This window comes from Callospermophilus lateralis, chromosome 2, assembly GCF_048772815.1.
Source record: "Callospermophilus lateralis isolate mCalLat2 chromosome 2, mCalLat2.hap1, whole genome shotgun sequence".
Taxonomy (NCBI): domain Eukaryota; kingdom Metazoa; phylum Chordata; class Mammalia; order Rodentia; family Sciuridae; genus Callospermophilus; species Callospermophilus lateralis.
In genome coordinates, this window is record NC_135306.1 from 152,185,031 (window position 1) to 152,202,118 (window position 17,088).

At 42.3% G+C, this 17,088-nt stretch overlaps 1 pseudogene; it reads left to right on the forward strand.

The window, feature by feature from the left end:
* Positions 1 to 258: 258 nt before the first annotated feature.
* Positions 259 to 16,632, forward strand: LOC143388287 (ornithine decarboxylase-like; annotated as a pseudogene).
* The last annotated feature ends 456 nt before the right edge of the window (positions 16,633 to 17,088 follow it).

Sequence of the window (17,088 nt, forward strand, 5' to 3'; positions counted from 1 at the left end):
TAGTGTGTCCTATGTGCCCTTTGGCTTTGGCCCTGTCCTTCCATTAGGCCTCCTCAGGATGGGACTGGGCCAGTGGAGCTATTTCTGGACTTTGGAAGTCTGGGGTAGGTCTGGAGTAAGCATGCCCCATGACTGCAGGGCCACTTCTGGGAGATGGCCTCTCTTCCCCTCTGTCACTGCAGCTTCTACCTCAGGATTCCTGGGTTCCTTTAAGCATGTAAGTTGGGAAGAATTTCTTTTGGATCAACTGATATTGCTATGCAAGAGAGGCTAATAGCATCCTGTGGCCTGAGGTTAACTGCAGAGAAACTGAGGGCTGTGGCCCAGGCAGGTGCTGGTGTTCCGGCTGAGGAAGACTCCTGTCCAGAGGACCTTCATGAAGGTGACTGTGAGCACAAAGTAGGGTGCCAGCTCAAGAAGGAAGACAGGTTTGTCAGGATGTAGTTCTTTGCTAGAGGTGAGCCCAAGAGTGAGAGATGGTTGGTGCCTCTCCTTGAGCAGAGTTCACCTCCCTATGGGGCACCCTGAAAACCCACCTTGCTGATCCCGAGTGGCCTCTTTCTTCATTGGTGAGGCAGTCTCAGACTTCCTTTGTTCAGTCTCACAATATTACTTCTTCCAGACTGGTCCTCACGCTGCAGTCCCTGCTGTCCCACAGCCACTGTGGGTTGTCCTTCAGTGACAGACCTGTACCCATCTCTCCCTTCTGTGTGCGTGTGTACACTCCGGTGTGTGTGGTCATGGGATAAGCATACCCCATGACTCGGGGAGCCATGAGGCAGTTGTGTTCACCCTGGTATGTGCCACATTCTGTTTATAATACAGTACCGTCAGCCTCTGCATTCCTGTTTCTACTGCAGCTAAACAAAGAAATGAAAAATTTCAGGTTAAGTCCATGGTTTGAGGGATCTTATAGGTGTGCGTAGGAGGTGATTTGCTGTTCAGATGTTTGAAGAAACCGGTCCCTTTCTTCACCCCCACAACCAACTTCCAGAAAGACATGGGCAGAGCAGTCCTGGTCTGCAGGTGTCCAGCAGCTTCTGTGCTGTGAGTTAAGCCAGATGTTAGAAAGATGGGCCTGCCCAGCTGCTCTGAGTTGGGAGTCTTTCAGAACTTCCTGATGGCTTCAAAGTCTTCCTGTTTATCTGAGTTCCTGGGATTATTATCTTATTTTCCCTTCAATGCTGACATCCCCAGTCTGAATCTAGGGCTCTCTCCTATCCCTGCCATCCTGGGCTAGAGAAGGTGGGGTGTGTTCCTGCTGTATTCCTAAATAGCTCAATATATACTTATTTGCAGAAGCATTGCTACCAATAATGGGAAAAGGAGGAGGACAATTTTTTTAAAAGTGTCACATTTGATTAGCTGGGACCCCATCTGCACCTGCCTTCTACCCAGGTCTTATTTCTGAGTCTGAGGAGGACCCCCTATCCCGGTCCCTCTGCTGCCTGTCTTGAAGTTCTCACCTCCTGGAAGCTGGCCCCTTCCTGATCCTTTCTAGGTCAAGCAGCAGGAGGGAAATGGGACGATGGCCCACTTTAATTAAGTCCTCCTGCCTCTGTTTGTTCTGGACCCTTGACCAGGACTCACATTAGAGCCAGTTTCCTAGGTTTCTCAAAGGGATAAACTCCTGGGTCCTGAGGATGAGTGGTAAGAGGCTGGTGGGAACTGGAGAGTGTCCTCTCACAAACTGGACTGCGGCTGCTGCTGACAGCTTCTTCAGGCTGGCCCCAGAGCTGTCCTCCTGTCCAGAGTTCAAGAAACTCTTGGGCTAGTGCTTTTTTCTTTTTTTTTTTTTGGATGATATCATACTTTATTCCATCCTTTAGTGGTTTTCCACATTTCTTTGATTCACTTAACCATAATATTAATCTTTATCTTTATTCCTTTTTCCTGGATCATGTAATGAATTTGGGTCATTTTAGCTTCCTTTTACTTCTCTCCTGCTTTACATGCTTTTCTTTTAAAAACTATTTTATTTACATTTTTAGTTACAGAAAATTTATAAAAAATTAGCATCGTATATGGCTTTTCTACATCCTTCTCTTAATTCCATATACATTAATATGTTACTTCATATGCCTTATACTTCTATCCTTCCACATCATAACTTATTTGGAATATCTGAGGGGAAGTTGTAAACATCATGCTATGTTATCTTTAAGTATTTTTCTTTTTCTTTGTATTTCCTAAAAAACAGAGACACTCACATAATCAATACATAATTATCAAAAGCAGGAAATTAACATGATACACCTTTATAGTCTATAAACCTTATTCAAATTTTGCCAAGTACCACTTATATAAAATGTTTCAATTTGGCTCAGGATGCAATCCAGCATGAGGTGTTGCATTTAGCTATCATGTTTCTGGTTTTCTTTAAGCTGATCTTTTGTTTTTCTCTTTTTCAGTTCAGCCCAATTATTCTGGAGCACAACCTTACTTGAGTTTGATGTTTCGGTTTTGTTGGTCTATAATCACAAGAACAGTATTATTTACACTCCGCCAACACAGGAAGTGCTCCAGCAGGAGCAAGTGGTGTCAAATTTTTGTCTGACTAGAAATCCCTGGATTACTGGTAAAGGTGGATTTTCCTTTCATATGTTCTTGACAGAAGCCAGGTTAGGCAATTTGAGGTGCTGCTTACTGAAGAGGCCTGGAGGTCCTGGGCCTGTGCTGGAGAGATTGGGCTCTGTGTTTGGGAGCCTGAAGGAGCATGCTCACTCTCATCTTCTGCTCCACCATGCCTCACACAGAGGTCACAGGTCAGGAGGAAGGAGGAGCTTCTGGGGAAAGTGAATGAAAAGTGGCTGCAGAAAGAAAAGGAAATGAGGGAGTTGCTGGCAGCAAGCAGAGTGACCCAAGGGACACGGTTTCAGAGAATCAGGAAACTGTTAACTAGAAGGTGAGGTGGGGAAGGTGTCCTGGGAGAAATAGACAGGAAGACACTTGGGAATTGTACAGGGAGAGAGACTGAGGGGCAGATATAGAGACCAGAGCAGGACAGTGACTGGCACAGAGGCAGCAGGGAGGAGAGAAACAGCTGCTCCTGTCCACTGAGCTCTGGCAACCCAAGTCCTGACATGAGGAGAGGGACCCCACTTACTCAAGGGGCAGAGTCTTTCCAGATTTTCTCTGAACTTTTCTTTCCTTCTTAATACGTTGACCCTGCTCCTCCCACATCCTCTGTCTCAATTGCAGAAGTATCTGTCACAGTGAGGTTAGGAGAGATCAGATGTCCCAGCCTCTGAGGGATAACAATCCTTTGAGCTGTGAAAAAAAGCTGTTAAGAGGAAAATGTCCTCATTCTAAGGTTTCACTGTCTCCTAGAAAGGTCTAGACATAGTATTATCCTCAGTGGATGGAGGGCATGAGCCTATGGTCCCACTTCCCTGCTCTCCAGGCATGGGCCCCATGTTCCAGTCTTAGTCTGGTCATTGACCATTTTAGTGCTTTAGGATTAAGAGTATTCTTCCTACTGCCCTGAGCTCTGTGTTCCCCACAGAGACTCCCATTTCTCTGTGACTGACAATATTGATGCAGAAATTTTAGTAAAATAACTGGATCTGGGGAATGTGAAGGAATCAACAAAGGCCCTGCAAGGTCAGCATTGACTTTGGGAGTTGTTGGAGGTGGATGTTTTCAAAGAACCAGTCTGCTGGTGGGATAAAGAAGACAACAGATTTCCTAGGCAGTCAGGACAGTCTTGGGGGGACTGAACCCCCTTCCTGTGAGGCCAGCAGCTTGTGTGTAGACAAGGCCTTTATGTGAGTGGAGCAAAATTGAAGGGCACTTCCAATAACTTCTTAACTTCCATTTCTGCTTCCCACAACTCCAATCCCACAGCTAATCTATGGGACAGGGAAAGAGGGCTCCTTTCTTTAAATTGGGAGTTTTTAACTGTGAACCAATATTTTGGGCTGGGTAATTCTTTGTTGTGAAGGTTGCCCTTTATACTGTAGGATGGTTAGAAGTACCCCTGACTTCTACCCACCAGATGCCATTAGTCTCTGTGAGTTGATAAGAAATACACATTTGCTGTCTGCCTTCTCCCCAGCTGCCTGGAACACAGCTCCTAAAAGCCTTAAAGTCACCAAAGTGATACATACTAATAAGATGGCCAGTAGTTGGGGGCTCCTGGATAGCAACAGGATAGAAGTTTGTCACCAGGGGAACCCATCATTTGAACCTGGGGACCCACCATTTGTGAATGGCATCTGAAACTGGGGACAGTCTTGTGGAAACAACCTAGTGGTTAGAGGATTGGAACTTTCATCCCCACCTTCAGGCCTATGGGGATGGGAGAGGGGCTGAGAGTTGAGTTGACCACCAATGACAGATGCTTTAACCAGTCCTGCCTACAGAGTAAAGACTGCAGAAAACCCTAACAGGACAGGGTTTGAGGAGATTCCAGGGTGGTGAACATATGGGATGGTGGCTCCCTAAAGAGATCACAGAAGTTCTGAACCCCATCCACTGAAACCCTGCCCCATGAATTTCTTATATCTGTGGTTTCCAAGTTATATTCTTTTATAATAAGCCAGTAAATGTCAGTAAGTTGTTTGAGTTCTGTTAGTCATTCTAACAAATGATCAAGCAAGACTATGGAGGGTGTGTGTGTGGGAACCTCTGATTTGTTGGACAAACACCAAATGGAACCTGGGGACCCATCATTTGTGAATGGCTTCTGAAATTGGGGGTAGTTTTGTGGGACTGAACCCCCTTATGCCAACTCTGTGCAGTTAGTATTAGAACTGAGTTAAACTATAGGACACCTGGTTGGTGTTTGATGGAGAAGTGAATTGAATTGTGTGGGAAAACACCCATCCATTTTCTTGGTGAATAGAATAGTGGAGGAAATAAAGTTTTTCCTTATACATCCTTTCCTCCAGTTTTGACAGCCCAAAATATCTCCATACCTTGCAAACTTTCTCCTGGTTGAGACCCTCTGCTTTGTGCCATTTGAAGGATGGAAAACCAGTGATAAAATTCACATAGTAAGGAGATCAATGCTAGAGGGCCAGGATCTGGGATACAGTGGGGGCACCATATAGGTGCACCATATATCAGGCTGCTGGAGGTACTGGAATAATCCAAAATTCTAATATTTCAACTTGATGGAAGGAGTTATGTCAAAATATATGATTGTCAACCATTTACTGTGTGAGAGACTTTAGTTAATTAAACTCTTTGCCTCTCAGTTTAAGCACTGTTTTACAGTTAGCTGTTATTATAATTGCTATCGCCACTGAAGGTTGAAATTATGTATGAATTGCTATTCTATTTCTGGAACAATCAAAATATTTGTGAAAACTTTATTTAATGATTTTTTCCCCCTATTTCTATCCAGGAACCTGCCCCTGCACTTGGAGCAAGTGTGGGACAGAGAAAATGTGCCTTGATTTCTTGTGTATTTCCTGATTGCACAGAGGTAGAGGCTTCCCCTGTATATCTGGAGGATGAAAGAAGCGGGTGAAGAAGGGACAGGGGCTATGAACTGTGCAACAAAGCTTCACCATATATGTACCTATTGATACTGTCTTTCTCTGGGTCTCTAGGGAGGCCCAGGCCAGAATCTGCTTGTGACGGGGAGGGTCCTTCCCTTGTGCACTGACTGCCAAATCCTAATATGGCCATCTAAAACACTGTGGGTAAAGCAAAAAGGGAAGCTCTATGGTGGAAAATGTATATTCAGTAGACAGAATTTTTCTGGGAAATATCATTCAAATATGCCCTCAATTACACCTGCACGCTCAGACTGAACGCTTCTTTTCTCTCTTCCAGGAAAATCCACCAGGCAGATCCCTCCTGCACTCTGAATAAACTGGTCCCAGATTGAGAGTTAGAGGGTTAGAGCAAGAGCAGAGGAGGGAGGGAGGGAGGGAGGGAGGGAGGGAGAGAGAGAGAGAGAGAGAGAGAAACCAGTAACACAGAGAAAACATGGAACAGTGGTGCAACCTGAGCTCTGGGCAAGTCACTGTGATGCTTCCATAAGGAGAATGTCAGAGCTTGGTCTTACTTCCTGGAAAGTGGCAAGGACTTTGCACATTATCCTAAACTTTAGGGTCCTCCTGAGTGAGAGGTTCCTGTCATCCTGTACTGCCTCACACAGCCAGGAGGGATAGAGAGGAGGGGTTTCTAGTGGTGGAGGTGGTAGTGTAAGGGAGACTTAGGAAGCTGTCGAAGTCAACATGACTGAGCAGCCCGATTTTCTAGTTTGAGGTGACCAGAGGTCACATGGTCCCCTGCCCTGAGACTGTTTCTCATCACCATCTAACACTGCGCAGCTCTTTGCTTTCCAATTCCTCCACCAAACCCAGGTGTTCCCTTGACAGAAGTGGCAGTTCCTTCCTTCGGTTTTACTGGGATCCATGGATGGTGTCCAGAGGCCTCACACAGATGCTTCACTCCATTCTCTCTGAGGTGATGCACCTCAGACTCAAATCCTCCGGTTGCTGAAGGGTCTTCTGTGTAATGCAAAGATTCTGACAGGCATCTTACATTTCCAAACTGTAAGAGAGTCAGGAAATGGAAAATATTTTTGCACATCCCTGTTTTTTGTAGAAGAGGAAATCTTTAAGTTTAGGTTAAAATAAAAAATAAATAAATCTTTGTGTGTACTGTTAGCAAAAGATTCTGGAAGGATACCTTCAACATTGGTAGAGGTGGGTTCCACTGTGAAGGGGAGTGGGACTGACTGGGGTGGATCAAGGGGGACTTTCATGTTTCATTTTGTATATTTGATAACACTGATTTATTGAAAAATAGGTATATGTTTATATGGTACTTTTTTATTTTGGGTACTGGGGATTGAACCCAGGGGTGCTTTACCACTGAGCTACATTTCCAGTTTTATTTATTTATTTATTTTAAAATTTTGAGGGGGCTGGGGATGTGGCTCAAGTGGTAGCGCTCTTGCCTAGCATGTGCGGGGCGCTGGGTTTGATCCTCAGCACCACATAAAAATAAAATAAAGATGTTGCGTCCACCGAAAACTAAAAAATAAATATTAAAAAATTCTCTCTCTCTCTCTAAAAAACAAGATTTTTTTTTGAGACAGATTCTCTTTAAATTGTTGAGAATCTTGTTAAATTTGCTGAGGCTGGCCTTAGATTTGTGACCCTCCTATCTCAGCCTCCTGAGTCATTGGGATTATAGGCATGTACCACTGTGTCTAGATATATATTATTTAAAAAGTTTTAAAAAATGTTTTTATTAGTGTGTTCTAGTTATACATAATAGTGCACTGTTAGCAAATGATTCTGGAAGGATACCTTCAACATTTATTTAAAAAATTTTTAAAAATGTTTTTATTAGTGTGTTCTAGTTATACATAATAGTGGGGTTCATTTTGACATATTCATAGATGCATATAACATAGTTTCAGTACTTCCCTGGATCTTCTTCCTCTATTGTTATTCCTTCAATTTACTTATTTTTAATTGGTGCATTATAAGTTATATATAAAAGTGGAATGTATTGCGATACATATTATTTTTTGATGACCAATCTATATACAACATGAAATATACAAATATTAGAAGGCCTGTTACACAGCTGTTCAAAAAGTTTACATGGGTATGTAAATGAAAACCCATGATGACTGAATCAGATGCCTTTTATGTTTCACTCAGATTCTCTTGCCTCATTCATCTCTTTTTCTAGTTGCTGCTGTGACCAACATCTCTGACCAGCTTCATGCAGGGCAGCCTGACAGTGTCTCTCTTCCAGCCTGTACTGTAGACCCTTAAGCTCCCAGCCTGGGCCTTTCCTGTAGTGGCTGTTGCTGGACTGCTTTTGGTATTTTTACATCATCAAGCTGTGAGTGTAGAGGATTTGACCAATGAGAGTTGGATCCTGTGGTCACATTCCTTACTATGTCACCTCCATGGATGGTCCTGAAAGTATACTGTATCTGGCTCACTAGAGGTTGTTTCTGTGAGACCAAGCACTCAGGGAGAGACCCAGTGTGTGATATCATCCATGTTGGCTCTCTGCTTACCTGCTTTTTAATTAATTTATTTTTTGAGATGGGGAATCATGTGTTGTCCAGGCTGGCCTTGAACTGGGCTTAAGAGATCCTCCTGACTCAGCCTCCCAAGTAGCTGGTAGTCCGGGCAGCGCTATGGTAACCAGCTCTGCTTCCTTGCTTTATTCCTCTTGTCACCTTTCTTACTCCCTGGGATTTTGCTCCCTAATGAGGAAGAGCACTCTGCTGCAGGCTTTGCTTTCTGAAGAGCCTAGGCTAAGAGGTAGACCTTAGTTCATTTTGTAAACTGACCTTAAAAATATGTGAAATAATGAGTTTCTTTGTATGTTTTATGACTGACTCAATTGTTGACTTTAAAAAGGGCAAGCAACTGCACTGCCGAGCTGTCTGTAAGAACTTTAAACACTGCACATGAACAAATACAGCTTTAAAAAGTTCACTTTTTGCAGGGTGTGGTGGCTCATGCCACCTGTAATTCCAACAAATCAGGAGGTTGAGGGAGGAGGATTGTAAGTTCAAAGCTAGCCTCATCAACTTAGCAAGGCCCTAAGCAACTTAGTGAGACCCTGTCTCAAAATGAAACATAAAAAGAGCTGGGGATGTGGCTCAGGGGTTAAGCACCCTTTGGTTCAATCCCTGGTACTGGGGAAAAAAAGAGCTCACTTTTTAAAGAACATCTCTGATGTGCTAAATCCATTAGGTTTCTGAAGCAGTTGGGTGAAATAAATAACGCCTTGAGATTAGTTACAGAAATGCGAGACCCAGTGCCTATTATGATTTCAGATAAAAAGTGTCTGAAGAAACTGGGCCTGTTGAAAGGTGATTACAGAAAGACATGAAATAACTTTATGGTCAACAAAGCTTCTAGGATGGAGTGTTAAAAATGTAGTGATGGAAAAAACCCTCATTCTTAATGTTAAGAAAACCCCAAACCTCACTATAACAATAACAACAACAACAACAAAACATTGCAATAAAAATAAAACTATATACATCCAAGATTAGCTCAAAAATGAAAAATTAGAAATGGTGAGGAGTTGGCAGTTTATATAAATCCTGCCTGCTTTTTAGGTGTCCCCTATAAGCACTGTGGACATTGGGGAGGCCTATGGAATGAGCTGTCTCCACTTTCCCTAGCTCTTAGTGCCACATCTCTCACATGGTGCTGGCATAGACCTTCCTGAGGCTCATGGATAAATGAAGGGAAACACAGCACCATAGCAACTGGAAATACTGGCTTTTAAAGTATAATGATGTGAGACCCTGTCTATAATGATGTTTACTATCTGAGGACAAGAAGTCCTGTCCAATATGAGATAAGGCTCTGAAAGAATTCTTGGCCCATCTCGTTCTCACCTCTAGAGGAGGGTGGCATATTTAAAACAATCATTTAATTATAAGAGCTATCTCCTCATCTACCCTACCAGACTTATTGTCAATAACCCAGAACTTCTTAAATGGTAAGGGACTGACCCTCTGTGTCTCCAGAGCTCAGAGTGGTGTCCTTGGATGCCTCCTACCTCCTGCTGTGGGGCTCCCACAGTCACCGGCCATGCCACCTGGATACATATCATCTGGAGAGGAGAGGTCCTCTTACTGTCAGGCAAAGGATCATTTGTCACTTATTATTATTATTATTATTAAATTGTTTTTAGTTGTAGATGGACAATTTATTTATTTTTATGTGGTGCTGAGGATTGAACCCAGTGCCTCACATGTGCGAGGCAAGTGCTACACCACTGAACTACAGCCCCAGCCCATCCTTTATTATTTAAGCAGCATAGCAAATTGGAACCTTATCTAGAAAACAGTGAGCAGGGGACTGAGATAGGCATGAAGTACCCTCTCTGGTTCCTAGGGAAGCAGTGCTGCAGACTAAACTCAGAATTCTGTAAGACATCCTGCTTCCAGCTGAGAGCAGGGGAAGTCCTCCTAGCCCTCCTCAGAACTCCACTACAGATTCCCCAGTTATGTGCACATCTTCGTGGCCCCTCTCAGCTTCATTGCTGTGATACCAGTGGGTCACTGATGTGGGACATGGTCCCTGAACTCTGGTCTTGAGGTGATGGTGGTCATGTTTTTTGGGGTCAACAAACTTTTGCTTGCTTCCAAGGCAAGTTCATTAAACATGGGAAAGTGTCAGATTTCTTATCTTCCTGGGTGGGACTAGGACATTGAACCTTTGAGACAGGAAAGTGGAAAGGGTGGAGTGGGTGGTAGTCAGGGACACAGGAGGGCAAGCAATGGTGAGCAAGTTGTAGAAAGGAAGCAAAGGTATGAGGAATCTAGAGAAAGGGTCTAAAGACCCTAATTCTTTAGGGTCTAATTTCACTTTCCATCCACCACTTAAGAACAGCCCTTTCTTTCTCTTCCTGTCTGAACTATCCACAGCCTACTTTCCTATGTCCCTGAAAATATTCCTTCTTCTTCCTACTTAGACTTTGGGCTGCATGTTAGGCATCACCTCCTTCAGAAAGTCTTCTCTAACCCTCTGAGATTAGGGTGGCTTCTCCTTATAAGTTCTCACTAACATGATAAAATGACCCCTAGAGTAGTATTCACCACATGGAGTTAGATTGCCAACAACTTGAGGGCCCAGAGTGTTCTTACTGCTGTATGCCCAACACTCAGAATAGTATGGAATACACATTAAAGGGCTCAAAGCTCAAAAAGTGTTGTTGAATGGATGAACCACTGCTTCCTTTCCTTTAGCATCATCTTCACCAATTATGTTGTATTTCCTCACCTTCTATCAGCATAGACACCCATGGCTTCTTCTCACTTAGCATTAACTTCATCAACCATATTGTCACCAATCATATTATTCATCTCTCTCTTCTGAGGGCATCCTCTCCCCAATCTCTTTATTCAAATGCTAGTGGACTCTGAACCTATGTCATCAAAATTGGAGGGCATCAGGTATGCGGTCCTCCATCTCTCAGCATCCCACCCTCCTGCTTAGACTCAGTACCACCAACATTCTCCAGAGACACAGTGTAATCTGCTGGCTGAGGGTTTAGGATTTTAAAATCAGACAGTGATTCCAAGTGGTAATGACTGTTATGGTTTAAGTGTCCCCAAAGGCTCAGGTGTGAGACAATGTAGGGAGGTTTAGAGGAGAAATGATTGGGTAATGAGAACCTTCACCCAATCAGTGAATTAATCCCCTGATAGGGATTAACTGAGTAGAAACCAAAGGGTGTGGCTAGAGGAGGTGGGTCATTGTGGGTGTGGCTTTGCAGTATATATTTTGAATCTGGCAAGTGGAGTCTCTCTCTGTTCCTGATTGTCATGTGAGCTGGTTCCCTCCACCATACTCTTCTGCCATGATGCTCTGCCTCACCTTGAGCCGCAGGGAATGGAATCAGCTGTCTATGGACTGAGACCTCTGAAACTCTGAGCCCAAATAAATTTTTCCTCCTCTAAAATTGTTCTTGTTAGGTCTTTTAATCACAGCAGCAAAAAAGCTGACTAAAACAGTGATCTTAGGAAATATTTTCATTTTTCTGTTAGGCCCCCTCAAGTCCAAACCTCCTCTGCCCCTCCCTCTGCCAGCAATTTCAAGACATATTCTCTGCACTCGTTGCATAGCTCAGTGCTTGCTGCCTTATACCTGAACACCAGAAAGAAACTGCACAGTGCTCTGAGTTCTTTTCATTTCTAATTCCTTTCACACTTGGATTTTCTTCTGAAATCAACAATTTTGATCAGTCTCTACTTCTAGGTAACCTTTGTACTCTTTGCTTGAGCAAAATGAAAATCTAAGTTCTATTGTTTCTCAGAGAGTTCTTCATCACCCTGAATTTAGAGTCTGAAGGGCAACTACCCTCAGACTTTAAATTCTCATCTTACATGCACTCTTGTTTTTCAGTTTTCAATACTGGGGATTGAACTCAGTATGCTCTGCCACTGAGCTACATTCCTAGCTTTTTAAAATTTTGAGACAGGGTCTCCCAAGTTGCCCAGACTGGCCTCAAACTTTTGATCTTTCTGCCTCAGCCTTCCGAGTCAGTGGGCCTACAGGGCTGTGCCACTGCATCTGGCTCAAATATGTTTTTGAAACAAAATGGGTTATAAACAAATAATGATACAAACTTTTTTCTATCTACTCTCACGATTTTAATTTGTAACTATATATTCTGATGCCACTAAAATCTAAAGTTCCTAACGAGTCTTCCTCCCCAAACTTCAGAGTTGAATATCTCAATAAGATATGTTTCTCTGTTTACACTTTAAGTTGAACTTGACAAAAATAAAATTTCCCACTTTGTTTCAATTTATTCACTTTAGTTAACTATAAGACTTAATGTGGGCTGGGGATGTGGCTCAAGTGGTAGCGCGCTTGCCTGGAATGCGTGCGGCCCAGGTTCGATCCTCAGCACCACATACAAACAAAGATGTTGTGTCTGCCAAGAACTAAAAAAATAAATAAATAAAAATTCTCTCTAAAAAAAAAAAGGACTTAATGTGCAGTCACCCTATTTAGAAATGTGGGAGTCATGTTGACTTTCCTTCATCTAACCAGTCATGAAGTTCCAAAAGGATTACTTCCCAATGTTTCTGGATGTTTTCTCCTTGCCATCAGGAGAGTCATGGCTCTCTGATCTCTAGCTCAAGTCGAAGGAACTCTTCTCATCACTCCATTTGCAGAGAAGAATGAATTCAAAGATGAGCTACTCAAGGATGCAGAGCAATTGACTTTAGTTCTAAAAAGTATAGGGTTGAGGGGAGGGGGGATAGGGAGGGCAGCAGGATATAACTGACACTAGGATTGCTGTATGTACACACATGGATGTATAACCAATGTGATCCTGCAATTTGTACACGTGGAAAAATGAGAATTCATACCCTATTTGAATCAAATGTATGATATGTCAAGATCATTATATTGTCTTGAGCAATTAATAAAAAAAAGTATAGGGTTTAGAAAATATCCTGGGAATAAATGTTTCCTTCCTTTGTCCACTTTCCTATGGGGTAATCCTTTCTTTGCTCTTTTGAATAATAAGATCTAGAGGAGGGCTGGGGATGTGGCTCAAGCGGTAGTGCGCTTGCCTGGCATGTGTGCGTCCCGGGTTTGATCCTCAGCACCACATACAAAGATGTTGTGTCTGCTGAAAACTAAAAAATAAATATTAAAAAATTCTCTCTTTCTCTCTCTCTTTAAAAAAAAAGATCTACAGGACAAATATTTCAATGAGAGTCACAGAGTTCTATTTAAAGCAAGCTTCATGTCTGGATATAGGTGAGTCCTCTCAGTTCTCAGTTGGTGGCTCAGTTCATGTCATTTCTTAAGGTTTGGATCAACACTTATCTAGTACTAAAAACTCAGCAGGAATGTCTCTGTGTTGTCTTTCTGCTGAGACTGTGTGGCAACGGGAAGCTGCTGGAGGTCCTGAAGATTCTGGATATGGGCTTCTTTTTCATTTCAAAGACATAATATTTTCTAACAGGACCTGAATAATAATTTTATTTAAAAATCCTTGGTGGTTTCAATATTTGAGTCACCTGTGGTTCTATTTCTATTTTTCTTCTCATTGCTTTTATTTATTTGGTACTATTTCTTGGTGTGGTTGGTGATATTCAATTTGGTTTGAATGGATAATGGTGATTATATACAAAATTTTAGAGGCCCTGGCCGCTAAACATTTTATCTTTCTCCAAAGAGGATTCAGGCAGATCTTGATCTATTGAAGAGGAGAATTTAATTTCTGTGAAGGTTGATCTTTTTCTGGTTGGTTTTTGACTCCCTGGCCAATTCTTCAATGAAATAACTGAAATAGGTATCTTAAAGATGGACTGGTTTAGGGGTGGGGAAATAAATACATGCTTAAATCTGTCTCATGTAGTTCTAGGGAGTTGTAGAATGATGTACAGGAGAGGATCTTGATTCTTTAAAGGCCTGCTGGGAGAACTGGAAGGGGCTGCTTTGTAAGGGTTTAAGATCTGAGGAGGGAAGGAAGGAGAGGTTGATTTTGGTGCTCTGAGAATGTACTCTCCAGGGACTCAGGAAGTCAAGATGAGACCCTGAAGTGGGTTGCAGGAGACCAAACCAACACTGGATTTGAGTGTTTACTTCTTTTCTGTATCTTTTGTTCCAGGGGCAGGTATTGGTTTTTCTAATGTATTTCTCTAGTTTTGTCTTTTTAATTTTTTTTTAATTTTTGCAGGAAACAGTTTTATTTGGCTGCAGCCAGGTTCAGAGGGCACAGCTTTTGCTGTAATTAATTAATCTTCTGAACCCAGAGTTCAGGGAGTTTCAGAGTTTTATACCCAGCATGTAAGGAGAGGGGCTCAGAAGTTCATAGTCTGTCTTTATGTTTCTTTGTAATTAGACACGTGAAGTCAAGAAGTTCTCATTCTATCGAACAATGCTAGAGGCCAGCACTCCTCTGACTGGGCTCAGCTGGCGGCAACATTTCCTTGGGGCTGGCCGGCAGCACCTGGGTGCACTTGAGAAAGTTTCCACTGCTGGTCCAAGGTCACAGGGTTTTGAATTCCTAGAGAATTACCTTTGTGAGAAGCTGGAACTAATTTCTTTAAATTTCATCTCTTAGTTTTCCATCTTGTTGCTTTTCAGAGGTGGACCAAGAAACTGTGAACACTTAAGTAATGAAGAGTCGACCGCCACTTCCTTAATGAATGAAGGTTTATAGCAAAGAACATTCTGGACCAAAAATTAATGAGGTTCCTTCTGATGATAAGGATGTCTTTTATGTCACAGACCTTGGATACATTCTAAGACCTTAGAAACAGTTTAGCCAGTTTTTTTTTGATGCTGTGACTAAAGGACTGGACTAGAACAATTGTAGAGGAGGAACAGTTTATTTGAGGGCTCATGGTTTCAGAGGTCTTAGTCCATAGACAGCCAATTCCATTCCTTGGGGCATAAGGTGAGGCTGAACATCATGGCAGAGAAAAGCAGCTCATATGAAGATCAGAGAGCGGAGAGAGAGACTGCATTCTCCATATACAAAATATATACCCCCAAAGCTATGCCCCCAATGTCCCACCTTCTCCAGCCACACTCTACCTGCCTTTAGTTATCACTCAATTAATCCCATCAGCGGATTAATTCACTCATTGAGTTAAGGCTCTTGTAACCCAATCATTTTTTGCATTGTCTCACATGAGCTTTTGGGGGACACCTCACACCCAAGCCATAACGGTAGTTAAAAGTTTTTCCTCCTGTCACCCTCTTTTATGCAGTCAAATGCAATGATAGCAGAGCCATAGTGAAGACCTTAGCTGCCACTGGGGCAAGATTTGACTGTGTTAGCAAGACTGAAATACTGTTAGTGCAGAGTCTCAGGGTGCCTCCAGAGAGGATTGTCTATGAAAATCCTTGTAAACAAATGTCAAAAATTAAGTATGCTGTCATTTTTTGGGTCCAAATGACTTTAACAGTGAGGTTGAGTTGATGAAAGTTGCCAGAGCACATCCAAAGGCAAACCTGGTTTTTCAGATTGCCACCGATGATTCCAAAGCAGTCTGTCACTTCACTGTTAAGTTTGGTGCCATACTCAAACCCAGTAGACTTCTGAAATGGGCTAAAGGCATGCTATCTGCTTGATATTGGTGTGACTTTCCTGAATCTGGAAGCTTAAATTTTCTTTCTTTCTTTTTTAAATTAGAGATGTATAGTTATAGGTAGTAGTTGGATTCTTCCTGACAAACATACATGCATGGAAACTGATTTCAGTTCATGATCCCCCCTTTTTTTCCCCCTTTCTCTCTCCTCTCCCATTCTACTTCCTCTACTTTACTAGACATCCTTTTGTTTTCTATTAATTTATATTTGATGGGTTCTTTATGTTATCCTGTCCTTCCCTACCCTTTCCTTTATTTTACTCTAGGTGTAGCTTAAATTTGAAGAGATCACCAGTGTGATCAACCCAGCGCTAGACAAGTATTTTCTGTCGAGCTCTGGAGTGAGGATTATAGCCAGGCAGATGTTATGTTGCATCAGTATTCACACTTGCAGTTAATATCATTGCCAAAGAAAAAAATAATTAAAGTACAGGTTCTGATGATGAGGACGAGTTAAGTGAGCAAATCTTTATATATTATGCAAATGATGGAGTATCTGGGTCATTTAATTGCATCATTTATGATCATGCACATGTAAAGCCCCTGCTACAGAAGAGACCCAAACTAGGTGAAAAGCATTCATCCAGCACGTGGGGAAGGACATGTGATGGTTTCAATGGGGCCATTGAGTGCTATGACCTACTTGAAATCCATGTGGGTGATTGTATGCTTTTTAAGAAATTTTTTTGTAGTTGAGATGGACAGCATGCCTTTATTTTGTTTATTTTTGTATGTGGTGCTAAGGATTGAGCCCAGTGCCTCTCATGTGTGGAGCAACCACTCTGTCATTGAGCTATAGCCGCAGCCCCGATTGAATGCTTTTTTAATATATGGATGATATACTGTGGCTGATGCTTCTACTTTCTGTGGATCCCAGAGAGCAAATATTATGTGCTGTCAGGACCAACATGGCAACTCATGCAGAAAATCCAGAGCCAGCTTTCCCACCTGAAGTGGAGGAGCAAGACCGGCACTGTACCTATGTCTCATGCTGGGGAAAGCTGAATGAATGTCACTGGGAAGTGTGTGCTTCCACTTGGATCAATGTGTAGATATCACTCTTGTAGCAGTTACCTACTAGTTTAGCTTGAATCAAGGGACTTGGGGAGATCATTATAATTACTGGTAGTTCTGAAATGTCTTTTTAAGAGTAGGGTTGCAAGAGTTAATAACAAGAATAAACAAATGGGACTTACTTAAACTAAAAAGTTTTTTCTCAGCAAGAGAAACAATAAGAGAAGTAAATAGGGAGCCTACATCCTGGGAATAAATCTTTACTCCTCACACTTCAGATAGAGCCCTAATTTCCAGAATATACAAAGAACTCAAAAAATTAAACAATAAGATAACAAATAACCCAATCAACAAATGGGCCAAGGACCTGAACAGACACTTCTCAGAAGAGGACATACAATAAATTAATAAGTACATTAAAAAATGCTCACCATCTCTAGCAGTCAGAGAAATGCAAATCAAAACCACCCTAAGATACCATCTCACTCCAGTAA